Here is a 16,821-nt window from a genome sequence, read left to right as displayed (position 1 = left end):
GAAGAGTCAACCCGTTTTTAAAGTTGTAGCAGGCGCCTGGCCGGAGTGGCTCAGTGGTTGATTATATATTTTTTAATATAATTTTTTTTAAATTGTATTTTAAAATAGAAAATTGCAGCAGAACTGGCTACTTCTTATTTTACTGCACAAGACCATATCCTAACATGTTTCTGTGGCGAGAGGTTTCTGTTTTTGTTTGTTTGTTTTTTTAAAATATATTTTTATGGATGTCAGAGAGGAAGGGAGAGGGAGAGAGAGAGAGAGAAACATCAGTGATGAGAGAGAATCATGGATCGGCTGCCTCCCGCATGCCCCACGCTGGGGATCGAGCCCACAACCCAGTCCTGTGCCCTGACCGGGAATCGAACTATATCTAACTTCGTGGTTCAAAGGTTGACACTCAACCACTGAGCCATGCCGGGCCCGGCGAGAGGTTTCCATTTTGAAAGAAAGATGCAGCCGTGCCTGTGGGCTCATCCATGTGGGAGGACCGCCCTCTAAGCAGAAAACGGGACCAGCATGGACCCAGCACCATGGACGTGCTGGTTATGTAAGCAGACAAGCCTGTGTTTGGCCAAAGGGCACGGCAGTTTCCCACGCATGCCTGGCTCAGTGGGTTCCTGCTCTTTGGCCACCGTGCCTCCTTTTGCCAGCACTGCCCTCTTTCCTCTTCCCCACCAGGCAGGTTTGAGATGCCAGGTGCAGCCTCCCTGACTGAGGCAAGCTTGCCTGCTGCCCTGGGCCTCCCTGCTCTCTCTGCAGGCACCACTGATTGGTGGTCCTGGGCACTTCCCCCCCTGCTCCTTTTATTTATTTACTTTTTTTACTAGAGGCCCGGTGCATAAAAATTCATGCACTGGAGTGGGGGGGGGCATCCCTCAGCCTGGCCTGCCCCCTGTCACAGTCTGGGAGCCCTCAGGGACAGGAGGCAACCTGGAGATCAGGGGAAGGTGATGTCCCATCACACCTCTGCTGCTGCCACTGCCCGCAGTGCAAGCCTCGGGCTGGCCCTGGGTGGCTGGGGGGCTGAGGAGACTGAGGGAATCCGGAGGCAGGCGCCATCTTTGAGGGCGGGGCAGTCAATTAGCATATTCCCTCCTTATTGGCTGTGGGCGCCGCCACCTTTTGCGACAGCATGAGGGTCTATTAGCATATGCCCTCTTTATTAGATAGGATTATTGATTTCAGAGAGGAAGGGAGAGGGAGAGAGAGAGAGATGGAAACATCAGTGATGACAGAGAATCATGGATCAGCTGCCTCCTGCACACCCCACACTGGGGATCAAGCCTGCAACCCCGGCATGTGCCCTGAGTGGGATTCAAACTGTGACCTCCTGGTTTGTAGGTCGATGCTCAACCACTGAGCCACGCCGGTCTGGGGGAACATTCTGATGACCGAGGGTAGCATGTGTCCTGAGTTCTGAGAAAGTCAGAAACTCTCATGGACTTTTAAAAAATGCCACCAACGTGGCTAGTGGCCAAAGAACGTAGGCTATTTCCACTGTAGTTTGCAAACCCCAAGAAGAGAGTGGGAAGGGGGGAGAGGAAGAGAATTGCAGGCAACACGGTCACGGAGCGTGTCTGGCGGGACTTCCTGATCAGCTCCTTCTGTGCGGGACATTAGGGAACACACCACATGTGCTTATCAGACAATGGACAATGGTAGCTGCCTTCGCATGAGCCACCCCAGGGCAACCATGGAGTCAGGCAGTCACTGCCTCAGGGGTCAGCACCCAGTGGGAGATGTAGTCCTTTTGGGTTCATCCTCACCCGAGGGTATTTCCCCATTGATTTTCAGAGAGAGTGGAAGAGAGAGGGAAAAGCAGAGAGAAATATCCATGTGAGAGAAACACATCGATGGGTTGCCTCCTGCACTTGCCCCGACCAGAGCCTGGGCAGGGGAGTATCCTGCAACCAAAGTACGTGCCCTTGACCGGAATGGAACCCGGGACCCTTTGGTCCACAGGCCGATGCTCTAGCCACTGAGCCACACCGGCTAGGGCTGTAGTTCTATTCTTGTGGCCCTTGTGACAGAACCGTGGGAAGGCCAATGCCACGTGCAATTACATGAAGCGTGAGATGGGCGGGGATATGTCCCTCCATGGCTGTCCCCCCATGGCTGCCCCTGCGGGATTTTGTTCCCACCTGTTGTGAGTTCCTGGAGTCCAGGGTCTATGTCCACTGTAGCTTTTTATCTGCTGTGCCCAGCCCTTTCTGGAACATCCCCCGGCCTCCAAAACAGTTGGACGAGGAAATGACAACCTTGTAAATGCTGAGAATGACGGGACAGGTGGGTGCCCATCCAAACCTGGAGAATGCAGGGATTTCCCCGGGTCATCGCCTTGCTCGGTGGCCGGTTTTATTATCCCCAATTCCCACGGATGGGACCCATATTGTATAAAGAGATAAAAAGATTGTACAGTCTGTCCAAGCATTAGGTCAGGGAGAAAGACAGCACGGGAGGGGCCGCCTCTGACGTTCCTCAGGTTATGTTCTGGGTGTGTGAGTGATAGGCACGTACAGACGTTATATCTTCAGGAAGAAGTCTGCCTCTGGAAAGGGAGGAACTGAAACCCCCAATCCAGTCTCAGGAAGCTTAGTGCCCCTTAAACCCGGCTCAGGAACCCCTCTGGTGGGGCTGGAAGGTAAGTGAGAACTACCCACACCAGGCCACTCCTGCTGGGGGGAGGCTGTGACCCCCACTCCTGCTGGGGGGCTGTGACCCCCACTCCTGCTGGGGGTCTGGGACCCCCACTCCTGCTGGGGGGCTGGGACCCCCCACTCCTGCTGGGGGGCTGTGACCCCGCTGTACCATGTAGGCAGGCAGCTCCAGTCTAGCTTACATACTAGTAAGTCTCCAGAGATCCTCTAATGTGTCCGCAACCAAAGCAAGCGTGACACCATCTACAACGAATCGCTTCAGGCGATGCTTCCTCCTCCGTGAGCCACATCTTGAAGGAAAATGGAGAAGACGGGACCCTAGCTGGGTTGGCTCAGTGGTGGAGCATCGACCTATGAACCAGGAGGTCACAGTTGGTTACTGGTCAGGGCATATGCCTGGGTTGCGGGCTGGATCCCCAGTGTGGGGTGTTCAGGAGGTAGCCGATCCATGATTCTCTCTCATCATGGATGTTTCTATCTCTCTCTCCCTCTCCCTTCCTCTCTGACATCAATGAAAATATACTTTTAAAAGACAGAGAGGACGGGTATAAACCGTTCATTTCCCGGTGGGAATAAAGATCCAGGAGCATTGCTTCCTGGGGTTGAGGCCCGCTTGGAGGGCGGGGTGGGCGGCAGGGGCTGGGCGCGGGGACTGCGTGCCTCTCCCGGCCTCCCTCCTGACCCCGAAAGGTCTCCCCTTCCTCGCGTTTCTGAGCACCACCACCTACAGAACCTCATTCTAAAGTTCTAATTATTTATGCGTTTCTCAGTGCAACCTCCCACCCCAGCCACGGTGCGCAGGGGCACTGCCTGGGAGGTCCGAGAGCGCTCCCCGCCTGGTCCCGGGGCTGGCACACAGTAGGGCTACAGCCTCGGCGATTTCGGGGCGTCCTGCGGGGCTGGCACACAGTAGGGGCTGGCTCAGTGTAGGGGCTGGCACACAGTAGGGGCTGGCACAGTGTAGGGGCTGGCACACAGTAGGGCTGCCCCTCTGCCGTCTCGTGAACACGGTGATGCAGTTCTTCTTGGGGTCGCCGTCTGCGGTGACTCTGCGGCGTCCAGGGCAGGTCCCCGCGCAGCGCCCGCGGCTGCCTGGGTCTCATGGGCGGCGACACCCACGGCTTCGAGGCGCGGGGACTCGAGCGACCCGAGAGTGCGATTCTCCCCACTTCCGAGCGGAGGCCGGGCGGGGTCGCGACTGCGCAGGGGGCAGTTCGGGGGGCCGCTTCGGGGTTCACGTCTCCCTGTGGGAGAGGCGAAGGGGTCCGGAGGAGGACGGCGACGGCTTTCTGGGGGGCAGGCCCAGGGTGCCTGCACCCCCTCCCCGAGACCGTGGCCCGGGCCCTGGGCAGGGGCCGAGCCCCTCAGGTACCCTCCACTCCCGCCCGCACCGGAGTCTGGGAACCGCGCACCCGCTGCTCCCGAAGCCCGAGACCCCGCGGGACGGACTGAGGCAGCGCCCAATGGCAGGGCGGGGCCGAGGGGGCCTGCAAGCGGCGGCCAATAAGAGGCCGCGGCGCGGGCGGGGGGCGGGACCTGTGGCGGGCGGGCGGCGGCGGCGTCTGGAGCCCGGGCAGAGCCGGCGGAGCGCGAGGAGGACGCGGACGGCGGCGGCGCCGGAGGAGAAGCGCGCGCCCTGCCCGGCCGCCCGGCCGCCGGATCGCCCGATCGCAGGCCGACAGCTCCGGCGCCGCCTCCCGGAGGGTCCGGCCGCCTCTCGCGGAGCCCGGCGCGGGCCGAGTCCGGGCCGATGGGCAGAGCGCGGCGGCGGGCGGCCAGGCTGCGGCCCCGGTAGGTCCCGGCGGCCGCGTCTCTGAGGTGCGTGTTGGGGCGAGCGGACGGGAGCCCGCGGGTGGCGTCTGGGGCCGGGCTCGGCGGGGACTGCCCCGCGGGGAGGGGCTGCCTCGGGGGGCTGGCGGCGGGGCGCTTTGGGGGGCTTGCGCGCTGGGGTCCAGCCGGGTGCAAGCGGAGCCGCCGCCGCTCGATCTCCCAAAGTTGCCAATCGATCGGCTGGAAGGTTATTTCCGTCTCAGTGACACGCGCACGAATGGGGACCTCCTCGGGGTGCCCGGAGCCTCCTCGGTGACTAACCTCGGAGGGAAGGGGAAAGGGTGCCGGGGCGGGGTTGTTGCCGAACTTGCCGCGGTGATTCCCTGGGAGCCGCTTCCAGAGCCCCAGCCGCGCCGGCACCCCTTCTTCCCCCCACCCCCCGCCCCGCGCCCCCTTTGCGGGACCCCGAGTGGCCGGCGACCCTCGGACTCGGCGCGACCTTCCTTCGGAGTCGGACGCTCCGCCGCCGCCCGGGCGCCCAGGTTCGCGGCGCCCTCGGCTCTCGGCCCCGGGTCGGGTCCCCGCCTGATGTATCCCAGCTAGTTTGGCCGTGTCCTGGGAGGGTCCCCGCGGGCACCTCCAATGAATTTGCAACCGAGCGGCAAAGCCGAGCGATCCATTTCGGTTCAGCATCTGGGAGCGGGAGCCCAGGCTTCGCGGGCAGGAAAACAAGTTGGCATCGCCCCCCTGGGAGGGATTTGTCATCATTAACCGGCTCCGGTTCAATGAATCCAGCCCCAGCCGACTCCGGCGCGCGGGCTGCAAACCTCAAGTGCGCTGGGCACAGAATCCCGGCCTCCAGACAGGATTTGGGTCAAAATGGAAATGGTAAGAGATTTTGGATTTTGCTTCTTAGGGTTAGACTTGGTTTTGATATGGGTGGCTTATTTATTTTTTTATTTTTATTTTTTTTTTTAAAAACAAAGGGGCTTGGCGATTCTCCTAGGTTTGCTCAGTAAGTTCCAAATAGTCGCTCAGATATGTCTTTTCTGCCTCTTTTGTCTGCAGCTTTCATTGCTAAATGTTAACACTAGATGGCTTTCTTATGACAGGCGTGGAGGCAACTGGGCTTTTTGCGTTGCCTACGTCTAGGCAATCAGGGTTTTTTTTTGTGGGTTTTCCCCCCCCCCTTCTCCAGTTTTACAATTAGTAATGGGAGGGGGGAAAACTCCAACAGTGTCACTTTCTTTGAACTGCGTTACTTCCCTATAAAACCAGTATTTATTTAGATGCCAAAAGGTGGCCTATGATTTCGGCCTTCCCAAAGATGAATTCTAAGAGGCAACTTGGGGACTGTCTCCAGTCACAAATTTAAGGATGTCTGTGTCCTGTGGTGACTTATTTGAAGAAATTCAGAGTTCTCGGGTGAGATCTGTAATTCTATTCAAACCGTTCCACTTAGCTTGACCCCTTGATGTCAGAGTTCGCTGCTTGATTCGGAGAGGTAGACGAGAATTTGTTCTTGCGGGGGGGGGGGTTTAGGATCCTTCTTGAGTTTTGGATACAATCGGTATTATTGATTCGGGCTAAAATCTCCACGGATGCATTTGGGGAAGGGATGTAGTTGAAGTATGTGTGCATGATTTATACCAAGAATTATGTGAGGAACATCTCCCCCCCCCCCCCCCCCCTCCGCCAGTTGATAGTTGATATTTGGCTTTTCACTTCTAAGCACAGTCCCTTTTATGAGAAGTACAATAGCCTGCACTTGGCTTTTTCAGCAGCTGCTTCTGTTACCTGTCTTAAGTGCTTTTTTTCCCCCTTTTTTCTTTTTTTTTTTTCTAAAGCAAGCCTGCCCAAATCTTGCCTAGGTAGGCAGACGTATTTATGTAAGCTGGAGAGATATTTTGCAATTATCTTGGTAGCTGTCATTTATTGTGTGTCTCGCTCAGCTTAAAATATAACATGTTGAATTTGTTTGTTCTAAATCAGAGTGTATTCATAAATAGCTGAAGGGAGGGGAAAAAAAAAAAGAACTCTCTAGCAAACATCTGGGAAATGGGAAATGAAATCAGAAACAGCTTTTATCAGTACCCACATGCTACCTATAGGTGGGGTGACGCCAACTCGGATAACAGGCAGTATAAGCATTTGGTCCTGAAAAGAAAGCAGGAGATAAATTGCAAGTATGGAGGGGAAGCTGCTGATTTTCTCCAGCTGGCCTAAGTGTATATTTTTCATCAAATGCTTTTTAACATATATAGATAGATAGATAGATAGATAGATTGATTTCAGAGAGTAAGGGAGAGGTGGGGAGAGAAACATCAGTGAGGAGAGAGAATCATTGATCGGCTGCCTCCTGCACGCCCCACGCTGAGAATCGAGCCTGCAAATCAAACCGTGACCTTCTGGTTCATAGGTCAATGCTCAACTACTGAGCTACACCAGCTGGGCTCAAATGCTTCTGTTTTAATATTTTAGCCTTTCTCAGAGAGCTTGTATGGAATGGAGTAGGGCAGTGGTCGGCAAACCGCGGCTCACCAGCCACATGCGGCTCTTTGGCCCCTTGAGTGTGGCTCTTCCACAAAATACCAGTGCGACTGAAACTTCGTGGCCCATGCGCAGAAGTCGGTTTTCGGCTCTCAAAAGAAATTTCAGTGGTTGCACTGTTGATATTTGGCTCTGTGGACTAATGAGTTTGCCGACCCCTGGAGTAGGGGATTATCAGAGCATCATGATTTGGCCGTTAGAGCTGTGTAATATGGGTTTGTCGGTCCCCCCACCCCCACCCCTCACCCCCCACCCTCCACCCTCCACCCCAGGACTAAAATGGTATTTTGAAGAATTTTTGATACCTGAGCTCAGTAAAACGCCTGTCTGCCGTGGGGGATTTTTTTTACCTGAGGCAAAGGGGTGATGGGTTACTCATTTCAAAAATCTATTCTTGAAAGTGAGGAAATACCAGTGAGCTGGCCTGAAGGGCAATTGTCTGGTAATTGAAGCTGGTTTAAAAAGTGCTGTGCTTGGTCATCAAAAGTAGCTTAAAAGGGGTTGCATATTTTCTGCATACTTTGCAAAGCACTCTGTTTATAGCCGCGCCCCCCGCCCCCCCCCTCCCCAACGCTGGTCAATGCAAGGTTGTTTTTTGTTTGTTTTGAGTCTGGGAAAGACATCGAGTCTTTGAGTTTAGGATTTAGGATGACAAATCCTTTCAAAGATATACTGAATGGGAAGAAAATTCAGGCATTGTTAACCGAAAAGCAAAGTGTCGTCCCCCCCTTTCCCCTCTGGCCCCGTCTGTTTGAACTTGAATTACAAAGGCAGTGCAGCCCTCAAGAATACAGGAACCCATATTCCAGACTTCTACTTCTATTTATGTGCCTAATTCCTCTGCAGGTGATAGGCTAGAAAGAGACTGGGCACCAGGGACAAGGGAATACCAGTTTGCCTGTTGCAAATGAGTTTGGATGGAGTTTCTTTAACATTTAAAGTAGACGTTTTAGAGTCCTGAAGATGACTGCGGATTGAGATAGGCTACGTTTTCCATGATGGTGTCTTTCCTTTCTTTGGCTTGTGTGGTAAGTTTGCATGTGGACGTTCACGAGAGGCGTCGCTTCCTTGGTTTACCTTGAAGTCAGTGATTCAGAAATAGCTTTTCTGTTCCAATCCTTTTACTCCTTTAAAAAAATCTGACTCCTTTTAAAGGAAGGATAAGAGTGTGACAGGCATTTAAATGCTTCACACTTGAGCCCTAACCGGTTTGGCTCAGTGGATAGAGCGTCGGCCTGCGGACTGAAGGGTCCCGGGTTCGATTCCGGTCAAGGGCATGTACCTTGGTTGCAGGCACATCCCCAGTAGGAGGTGTGCAGGAGGCAGCTGGTCGATGTTTCTTTCTCATTGATGTTTGTAACTCTCTAGCCCTCTCTCTTCCTCTCTGTAAAAAAAAAAAAAAAAAAAAAAAAAATCAATAACATATATTAAAAAAAAAATAAATGCTTCACACTTGAGATAAATTATTTTGATACTTTCTGAACTTGGTTCATAGAGATTTCACGTTGGTTGTAACCCAGTTTCTTGCTTCTTGATGTTCCTGTCTAACATCGTATAGCCAAGTTCCGTGACAGGAAAGAGAAAAAGGTGCAGTGGAGAAAGCTGTGTCGAGTCCTAGGCCTTACGGTGTGTTGTTCCTCGTTTTCTTTTCATCCACCTGTAGAACAGAGAGCACATTGCAGTGATCATCCTATCTGTCAGTATTTGACGTTACTGCATTGAAAAGTAACAACAGCAGTTCCTTTCTACCGCCCATGCATTTCATCGAGATATATTGCCACTGAATGGAAATGAGAGGCTGAAAGGTCTTCCCATCGCCCTAACCGGTCTGGCTCAGTGGATAGAGCGCTGGCCTTCGGACTGAAGGGTCCCAGGTTCGATTCCGGTCAAGGGCATGTACCGTGGTTGCAGGCACATTCCCAGTAGGAGGTGTGTAGGAGGCAGCTGATCGATGTTTCTCTCTCATGGATTTTTGTAACTCTCTATCCCTCTTCCCTTCCTCTCTGTAAAAAGTCAATAAAATATATTTAAAAAAAAAAGAAATATTTAATGACTGCCTAATGACTAGGGCCACCCTGTTATCTGTGATCTTAGGCACAGAAAAGATTGTAAAAAAACACACAAAATCAGGCTGTGGGGCTTTCTTAAACTAGTTTTGGTGGCTTGGTATGGCTTTATTTCCAGTTGTTTGCAGCTATTGGGGAGAGACCATAATCTCCCCTCACGTCCCCCGTGTTTTAATTAGTTAGTACTCTGCTCTTCCTGTTGCACAAATAAACAGCCATAGGGGCCTTTCCGGCTCTGCCCATGGGTTCGCTCCGAATTTCCCACTCCTGCATCACAGCTAAACCCGCTGAAAGAAGCCCCCAGTTGGTTGAGCCATCCGAGACGTGAAGTAGTCCAAAGTAGGCTGATTGGTTGCCTTTTAAGAAGATTTCTGACGGATGCTTAGGGCAGAGTAGCCTGTGTCATCCACGTGGGGGAGGGAGAGGCTTGCCTTTAAGGGTCTTTCAGCTGGTCTGATCATTCAATCTACAGGAGACAGATTCGATTAACGAGAGGAAAAAAAAAAACCAAAAAGTAATTACGAATGTACGTAGGGGGAACCCCAGGTATGCGGGGGAGTCCCGAGACAGAAAGGGAAAGTGGGGGACACATGACATTCTGAGCTAAGGGTGAGGCGAGGCAGCGTGGGACTTCAGATGGGAGCAAGGTCGTTCTCAGGACAGTAAGAACAGGTTTCCAGTAATTAGAAGCTTGTCCTGCCCTATCCACAGGCCATAAAAAGTGATTTCTGGCGATAACTCTTACTATGGGCAAGGCCCCTAATTTAAATTCTTCAAGGGCGCGGTAAAGGCCTCTCTGGAGCCTGCAGGGAAGTCTCCACTGTATTCAGCTCTGAATAACCCGCACGCAGAAGGGGCCCCGTGGTGGGGGATGCCCTGTCTTCTCGAGATGCTTTGCTAACGCGCTTGGTTCCCGGTTGAACGGGGCATATTCACGTGGCTCAGGCATAGCTCTTGCATTGACGTTTCTGATAAATAATGATAAGAAAGCCTTTTGATTCTTCATACAGGACAAGTGTATAAGGCCTTAATCCAAAGAACAATTGTTCCTTTGTAGTTCGGTCTCTGAACTTTTTTCAATGTGCAACCTCGCTATCTAAAATCACCCAGCTCAACACCCATATATGGATGTCTGTGTCCACACATTTGCTTGTGTCTATGTACAATATATTACATGTATGTATGTATATAACTCTACCATGCTAAAATGCGATATTATAAAACATAAAGTTATTAATTTTAAGAAGGGTGATATTTTGTGTGGCTCAGTTGTTTGGGTGTGGTCCAGGGCACTGAGGGGTCGCCCGTGGTTCGATCCCCAGTGGGGCGCATGCGGGAGGTGGCTGATTGATGTGCATCTCACATTGACGTTTCTCTCTCTCACTCCCTCTCCGTCGACAAAAAATAAATAAATAAATAATCAGTGAACTATTCAATCAATCAATCAATCAATCAATCAATAAACAGAAGTCGGAGCATTTTCTTTTGGGCCTCAAGGGCACCTGAGTTACCCTTTGAAATGTGTGGGCCCAGCGTGGAGTCCACGGCTCTTCCACCCTCTCTGGTGGGCCTTCCTGGCTACGTGGGAGCAATTTCTAGGCTCCTGGGGTGGGGGTGGAGGGGGTGGGGGTTGGGGGGGGTCTGGTAAGGAAGGCTTCGGACACACTCTTCCCTTAATGGGCCCAGCACTTACTGTGTGTGTCCTTTCCCCGAGGACATTACATGTTGGCCCGTTCTCTTCCAGAATTGGTTGTGGGTTGCTTATTAGCTTGAGGTTTCATTTTGGGGCGGGGAGGGGTGTGTAATGGAATAGGGGATACTATTCTTGGAATGTTTCTGGTTGAACTCAGCTGTTGAGGAAGCGCTGTGCTATCCTACAGAGCTGACACCAGACCCAGAGTCACGGTGGAAGACATAACTAATCATTTACTCGCTCATCCAGAAACTTCTAAAAGGAAAGAACAGCCCGGCCGGCGTGGGTCAGTGGTTGAGCATTGACCAATGAACCAGGAGGTCACGGTTCGATTCCCGGTCAGGGCACATGCCCAGGTTGCGGGCTTGATCCCCCATGTGGGGCGTGCAGGAGGCAGCCGATCCATGATTCTCATCATGGATGTTTCCGTCTCTCTCTTCCCTCTCCCTTCCTCTCTAATATCAATAAAGATACGTTAAAAAATGAAAAAAAAGTTAAGTATAACTTGGAAAGTACAAACTAAGAGTATAGTTCTGCTTGTGTATTATTGGCTAGGACTGGAGCCCACAGCCTCCCCCATTGTGAGGGAGGTGTGGGGGTCCCCCCCTCTCTGGGGTGGGGAGGCAAGCCACCGCCTCTGTGCACCTCAGCTGCAGGCTAAACCAGCGCCCCAGCCTGCTCTGCATGCTCCCCTCCCCCGAGCGCGGCCCGATTCTAATCCATAGCACTCACCATTGTCTGGCTTTCTGTTGCATATTGATCTTGCGTGTTTACCTTCTGTCTCTCCTCCATGGGACACAAGGCGGTCTGGACAGGGATGTTTCTGGTTTACCGCTGTTCCCTGCTCTCCAGCGGTTCTGGCCACAGACAGGCTGTTAGCACACAAATATTTGTTTAAGGATGACGGAGAGCCGTGGTTCGCACAGGAGACAGCCGTGTACCTTGGCTTTTGCTGACCTTAAGTCGTGTCGCTTTGAAGTTCTGTCTCTGTTGAGGACCTACCGTGAGGACCTTTTATACCTCATGTCATGTCTTTCCTGGGTTATTTGAAATGACCGGTGAGTCAGCTCTGCAGAAGGTAACAGCAGAGATCCCTGGGTTCCTGGTTCCATCAGAACCAGCACAGGGGTGGATCCGGGAGCCTGGGGGGGTGCCCTGAGAGGAAGTGGGGAGACTGGGTACCCCGAGCAGAAGGGGGACCTTACTTTCACGGGAAGGTGTGGGTTGCGCCTTCCCAGCTTCCAAAGTCTGGTCCCAGCTGACAGCTGCTTCCCTGTTGGAATCAGGAACCGAAAAGCTCAGGGGTGGGCTCTTAATCCAGGCGACTGTCAATGATTACCTGCCGTTCATCTCCCAGCCCATGAGCCGCGATAATTTCTACAGGAAATGATGGTGTATCGTGTACCTTCATTGAGTCTGTACTTTTAAGGACAGCAAAGGACATTAGAATATGACTGATGGTGATATAGTAGGTGCTCAGTAAACAAAGCTTTAATCTTGCAGATAGAAGTCTTTCATTCTTGCTATCCTGACATACCAATTCCTGTGTGATGTGAATTTAGGGGAATTTCATTCTAACTCCTGTTTGTTGGAATTTGGGTGCTAAGGGATGCTATGCTGAAAGCTGCAGGGAAGGCTGAGAGAGTAGCCTAAATAATATTAAAATTGCCTAATTGTTTAAGAGTTATTGTAAGTCATTTTCATGGAACAGTTGATCTGTTTTCCTGTTTAAAAAGTTGTAAAGTGATGAGAAGAGTGAGCGAGGGGGGCTGCTGTTTTTGACGTAGGGACAGAATAAAGAACGTGGGAGAGAGATTTCTCAAGGTAAATTTAAAAACAGCTATTGTACTGACTTCCATGGATGCTGTTACAAGAGAACCTTATAAGGCTGATGGGATTATCCCTTTACTGATGCAGAAATTAAGTTTAATGAGAGAGAAAACGTGGTTTTCCGAATCTCAGTTCTCAAGGCTCTTTCCTCTGGCCCATAGCCGCCTGGTGAGGCCTGCCTGGCCTCCCTGAATCATGAGAGGAATGAATGAATGAAAGGAGAGAGCGAGAGGGAGGGAGGAGAGAAGGTGCTAGCATGTGGGAGTGGCGGCCTTACCCAGCCAGCTGCCCCGACAGGGGTCCTGGTGGCCCAGGGTTGGGCTAATGCGCTTGTTGTCCTGATCTGAAACATGCCTGTTCTGTCAGTCAGTGGACCGGCCGCCATCCATGGGAAATTTTGTCCTTTGCACCCAGGTAGCCAGCCTGCTGGTTGCCTCAGGTTATCGGTTCTTCCTTGGGGAGCCGTGCGCTCCCCCGTGGTGGCGCAGAGAACATTCCTTCAGCTCCCGAGTCCGTGCCAAGATGAGCAGAAGCACCACAAGCGGAAAGCGGGTTTTGTTTTGCGTTTAAACTTGGTTAGATTTGCATGATTTTTGTTGAAGCCAGTGGAACGGGGGGAGCCCTTAAATAAACTTCAGCCACTTAAATACTGTGCTCAGAAGGGCCCAGCCGGCGAGGCTCAGTGGTTGAGCATCAACCCATGAACCAGGAGGTCACGGTTCGATTCCCGGTCAGGGCACAGGCCCGGGTTGCGGGCTCGATCCCCAGAAGGGGGCGTGCAGGAGGCAGCCGATCCATGATTTTTATCATTGATGTTTCTATCTCTTTCTCCCTCTCCCTTCCTCTCTGAAATCAATATATATATATATATATATAAAAGTAATCAAAAGGGTTTGTTACACAGAGTACTTAACTCACCCAAAGAATAAGTGCTTGCAACTCCTCCCCCCCCCCCCCCCGCCTCTCTCCTCACCCCCTCCTCCACTCCCCCACCCCCCTGTTGCAGGTGTAGCCCATCAGGACTTTGCTCACCACGCAGTGAATTCTAAAACCCCGCCTGGGATTGGAGCAGCCATTGACCTGCTCCGCTGGCGCTGCTCCAGGATATTGTGTCCCTGGTGGAGTAAGTGGGCGACTTGTTTAAAGCTGGCGGCGGGCCATGGGAAGGCTCTGACGCAGGCGTGGCAGTAACTGCTCTTGCTAATTTTAGGGCCGGCAGATCCGGGTGATGTCTGATGGCTGCTGTCGCCGAGCGTCTGGGTCTGGGGAGCTTTCTGAATGCCTCCCCAGCCTGGCCCCCGGGCGCTCAGCCCCTCCCCCAGGGGCCGCAGGGGGCGCGGTGGGCACTGGGTGTGTGTCTGCCCCAGGATGGTCCCCGGGGACGCTGCCTTTAATCTTCCTGTTTCCTTGTCATTCCATCAGCAGGTACTGGCCCCGCGTGTCCTTCCCACGCCGTAGCACCTGGGAGGCGTGGCGGGACGGAGCGTGTGACTCAGGCTCCCAGGCTGTGGAGCAGCTGAACCATAGCGTGTGCTTGTTTTCTGTGCTGCGCTGCGAGCCTCAGCCCCTTTCAGACTGAACTCTCACCTCCTCCTTTCCTGGGAAATTAAACCTAAGGGGAGAGGCCATAACTTCCCCCAACTCTTTGGAGCACAGAAGTAGGGTTTCCTTGCTGTTGCAGAAGCCGGAGTGGCCTGAGGCCTGTTTGGCGGGCAGGGAGGATAATCAGGTCTGAAATGAGGATCTCTCTTTCACCTCTGGCATCCTGAGGATCCCAAGTGAGTCAGGGCGCCCCAGGGTGTGAGGCCCCTGCGGGCAGGGACCTTCTCACCTCCTCCCCATCCTCTCCCCCAGGAAGTGTCTGGCACAGTCAGCAAATTTACCAGCTGCAGCCTTGCAGGCCTCCGAGGTGCCTCCCAGATATCCTGCAATCAGACCTCCTCGCTGTGCAGATTCGGAAATACTTCCACAACCAGACCCTGTAGGCTGGGGCGCTGCTCCTTGGGGGATGAGCTCACTTCCCATGTCCTGTAAGTGTCCTGGCGAGCGGATGGCCGCGTGTCCGGTGTGTTAGCAAAAGACTCCGGTGTCGGTGAGACCCGGGTGGGTGGGCACTAACTCCCTCAGGGAAAGACTCCCTGGTCCCTGAGCGTAAGGTGGGTTTGCACGGCCAGGAATGGGTGGAGGCCCGGTGGGGGCAGGGTTAGGCCTTGGAAAGGGTTAGGATTTGCATTTTCGTTGAGTGGCCCCTGTGTGCAGTGACGTTCCTGCTCAGAGCGCTGTCCCCGTCAACCAACTCTGCCTAAAACCAAACTTACTTCCTTGAGTGGTTTAGGTTTCGCAACTCAAAACATGGGCTTTATCAGTAAAAGCAACGTCATTGTGATTCGCTTAAGGTTGTATAGAGTGTGTCATAAACCTAAAGGAAAAAGTGTTTTGCATTGTGGCGATGGGTGGGTTGCCTGTCAGGCTGTGGGCGCTCAGGTGCACGTGGGCATTCAGGCGTCCGGTGCTGACTGCGTGCTCTTGGGGGCACGGCCCAGGAGTAGGAGGGACTCAGGGCATGGTGGTGAGTACACGCAGGGGCGTTGCTCATGGCACTTCCATTCTAACAACAGAATGAATCTTCTACTAGAGCTTTTCTCAGTTGATGACTTATTTTGGTTTTTAAATATTTTTATTGCTTTCCGAGAGGAAGGGAGAGAGAGATAGAGAGAAACATCAATGATGGGAGAATCATTGACTGGCTGCCTCCTGCACGCCCCACACTGGGGGGTCGAGCCTGCAACCCAGGCACGTGCCCTGACCAGGAATCGAACCCATGACCTCCTGGTTCATAGGTGGACGCTCAACCACTGAGCCACACCAGCTGGGCAGAGTGTCCATGTTCTTAGATGAAGATCTGCAAGGGAGTAAAACTTCAAGATAGGCTTGTCACTTTCCACTAACAGATGCAAAGCGGGGAGCAAACTCCTGGTCGGGATAAATGAGCCTCACGTTCTTTGAAGATGGAAAGGCTGCCTGGTGCTCATTGCATTCGGTGCATCGCGGCATCGGGGGAATCTGGATGCTGCCTTCACTTCCCCCCACTGCTGCTGTCCGCTCAGGACGTGTTACAGACGGGTTATGCTGTTTTGCTGACTTTTGCCAATAATGTAAGCGTGGAAGGATGCAGGGATCCTCCGGAGCGATAAGAACACAGCTGCGGAGGGTGACGGAGAGCAGGGGAACGTGCCGTGAGCCTTCACTTGATTTGGGGCAGAAGCTGGGGCTGAGCAGCTGCAGATGGGGTGCCTGCAACTCCCACCGTGGCCGTGGGGGAGTTTTTTTTTTTTTTACATCTTTCTGTTTGTCGTGAACAAAAGCAGTGAGGAGCTTAATCAGCGAGGTCAGGTTGACGGACGTTCCGAGGACGGGTGTCTCAGCTGAAGCGTCACGCTCACGTGTAGGGAGGGACACTGGCCTGTGATGTGTGGGTCGGCCTCGGCCCTGCGTGAACATGCCTCTCAAGGTGTGTGCGCTGACTTTCCACTAATAGGTAAACATTGACAGTGACCTTTGCCCTTGGAGAGCGCTATTGCATCCACCAAACGCCTCGTCTCTTTCTGCTCTCCCTGTGCTGCAGGCAGCGTGGGCCGGTTTCTCACTAAGATACTGAGTTTGTTGGCTGGGTAGTTGGGAGGAAGACGGGGATGTTTCCAGAGGAGGAAGTTTTCTCAGGGGGCAGGTCTTCATGGGAAGAGGGGGAGGAGATGCCAGAGAGTTTGGAATATTCTTTTCGTTTGTTGTTGTTAATCCTCACCAGAGGCTATGTTTCCATGGATTTTTAGGGAGAGCGGAAGAAAGAGGGAAAAACAGAGAGACACATCGATGTGAGAGAAACGATGGATGGGTTGCCTCCTGCACTTGCCCTGACCAGGGCCCGGGCCAGGGCGGAGCCTGCAACCGAGGTACCTGCCCTTGACCGGAATGGAACCCGGGACCCTTTGGTCCGCAGGCTGATGCTCTCTATCCACTGAACCAAACTGGCTAGGGCAGAATTTCGAATATTCTAGAAATCCTCCTGGAAGTGGTTTTCCCACAGCCCCTCCCACCCAGGGTCTCTGTTATTGTTGGACTCGGAATAAAGACTGCGGGTGGAGCCTTTAATCCTGTGGGCGATTCATCCAAGGTTGTGCTCAAGCCCCGCTGGCTTCTTGCCGTTCAGGTGCTGGGTGTGTTCTCTGGATTCAAAGGCACTTGGCTCCCGGCC

At 53.0% G+C, this 16,821-nt stretch overlaps 1 protein-coding gene across 3 annotated transcripts in view; it reads left to right on the top strand.

Annotated features, from left to right (window-relative positions):
• The first annotated feature begins 4,247 nt into the window (after positions 1 to 4,247).
• SIPA1L2 (signal induced proliferation associated 1 like 2) overlaps positions 4,248 to 16,821 on the top strand; it is a 118,646-nt gene continuing 106,072 nt past the window's right edge. For 2 of the 3 annotated variants that reach the window (XM_080651211.1, XM_080651209.1), the window contains exon 1: positions 4,248 to 4,478. The gene's annotated coding sequence lies outside the window, so the exon portion shown is untranslated. The remainder of the gene's footprint in view (positions 4,479 to 16,821) is intronic. The other variant, XM_080651210.1, reaches the window with a different exon arrangement.

The sequence above is a fragment of the Plecotus auritus genome (assembly GCF_963455305.1).
Source record: "Plecotus auritus genome assembly, chromosome: 14".
Taxonomy (NCBI): Eukaryota; Metazoa; Chordata; class Mammalia; order Chiroptera; family Vespertilionidae; genus Plecotus; species Plecotus auritus.
Note: the sequence above shows the minus strand (reverse complement) of the source record. Positions and strands in the feature narration are given on the sequence as shown.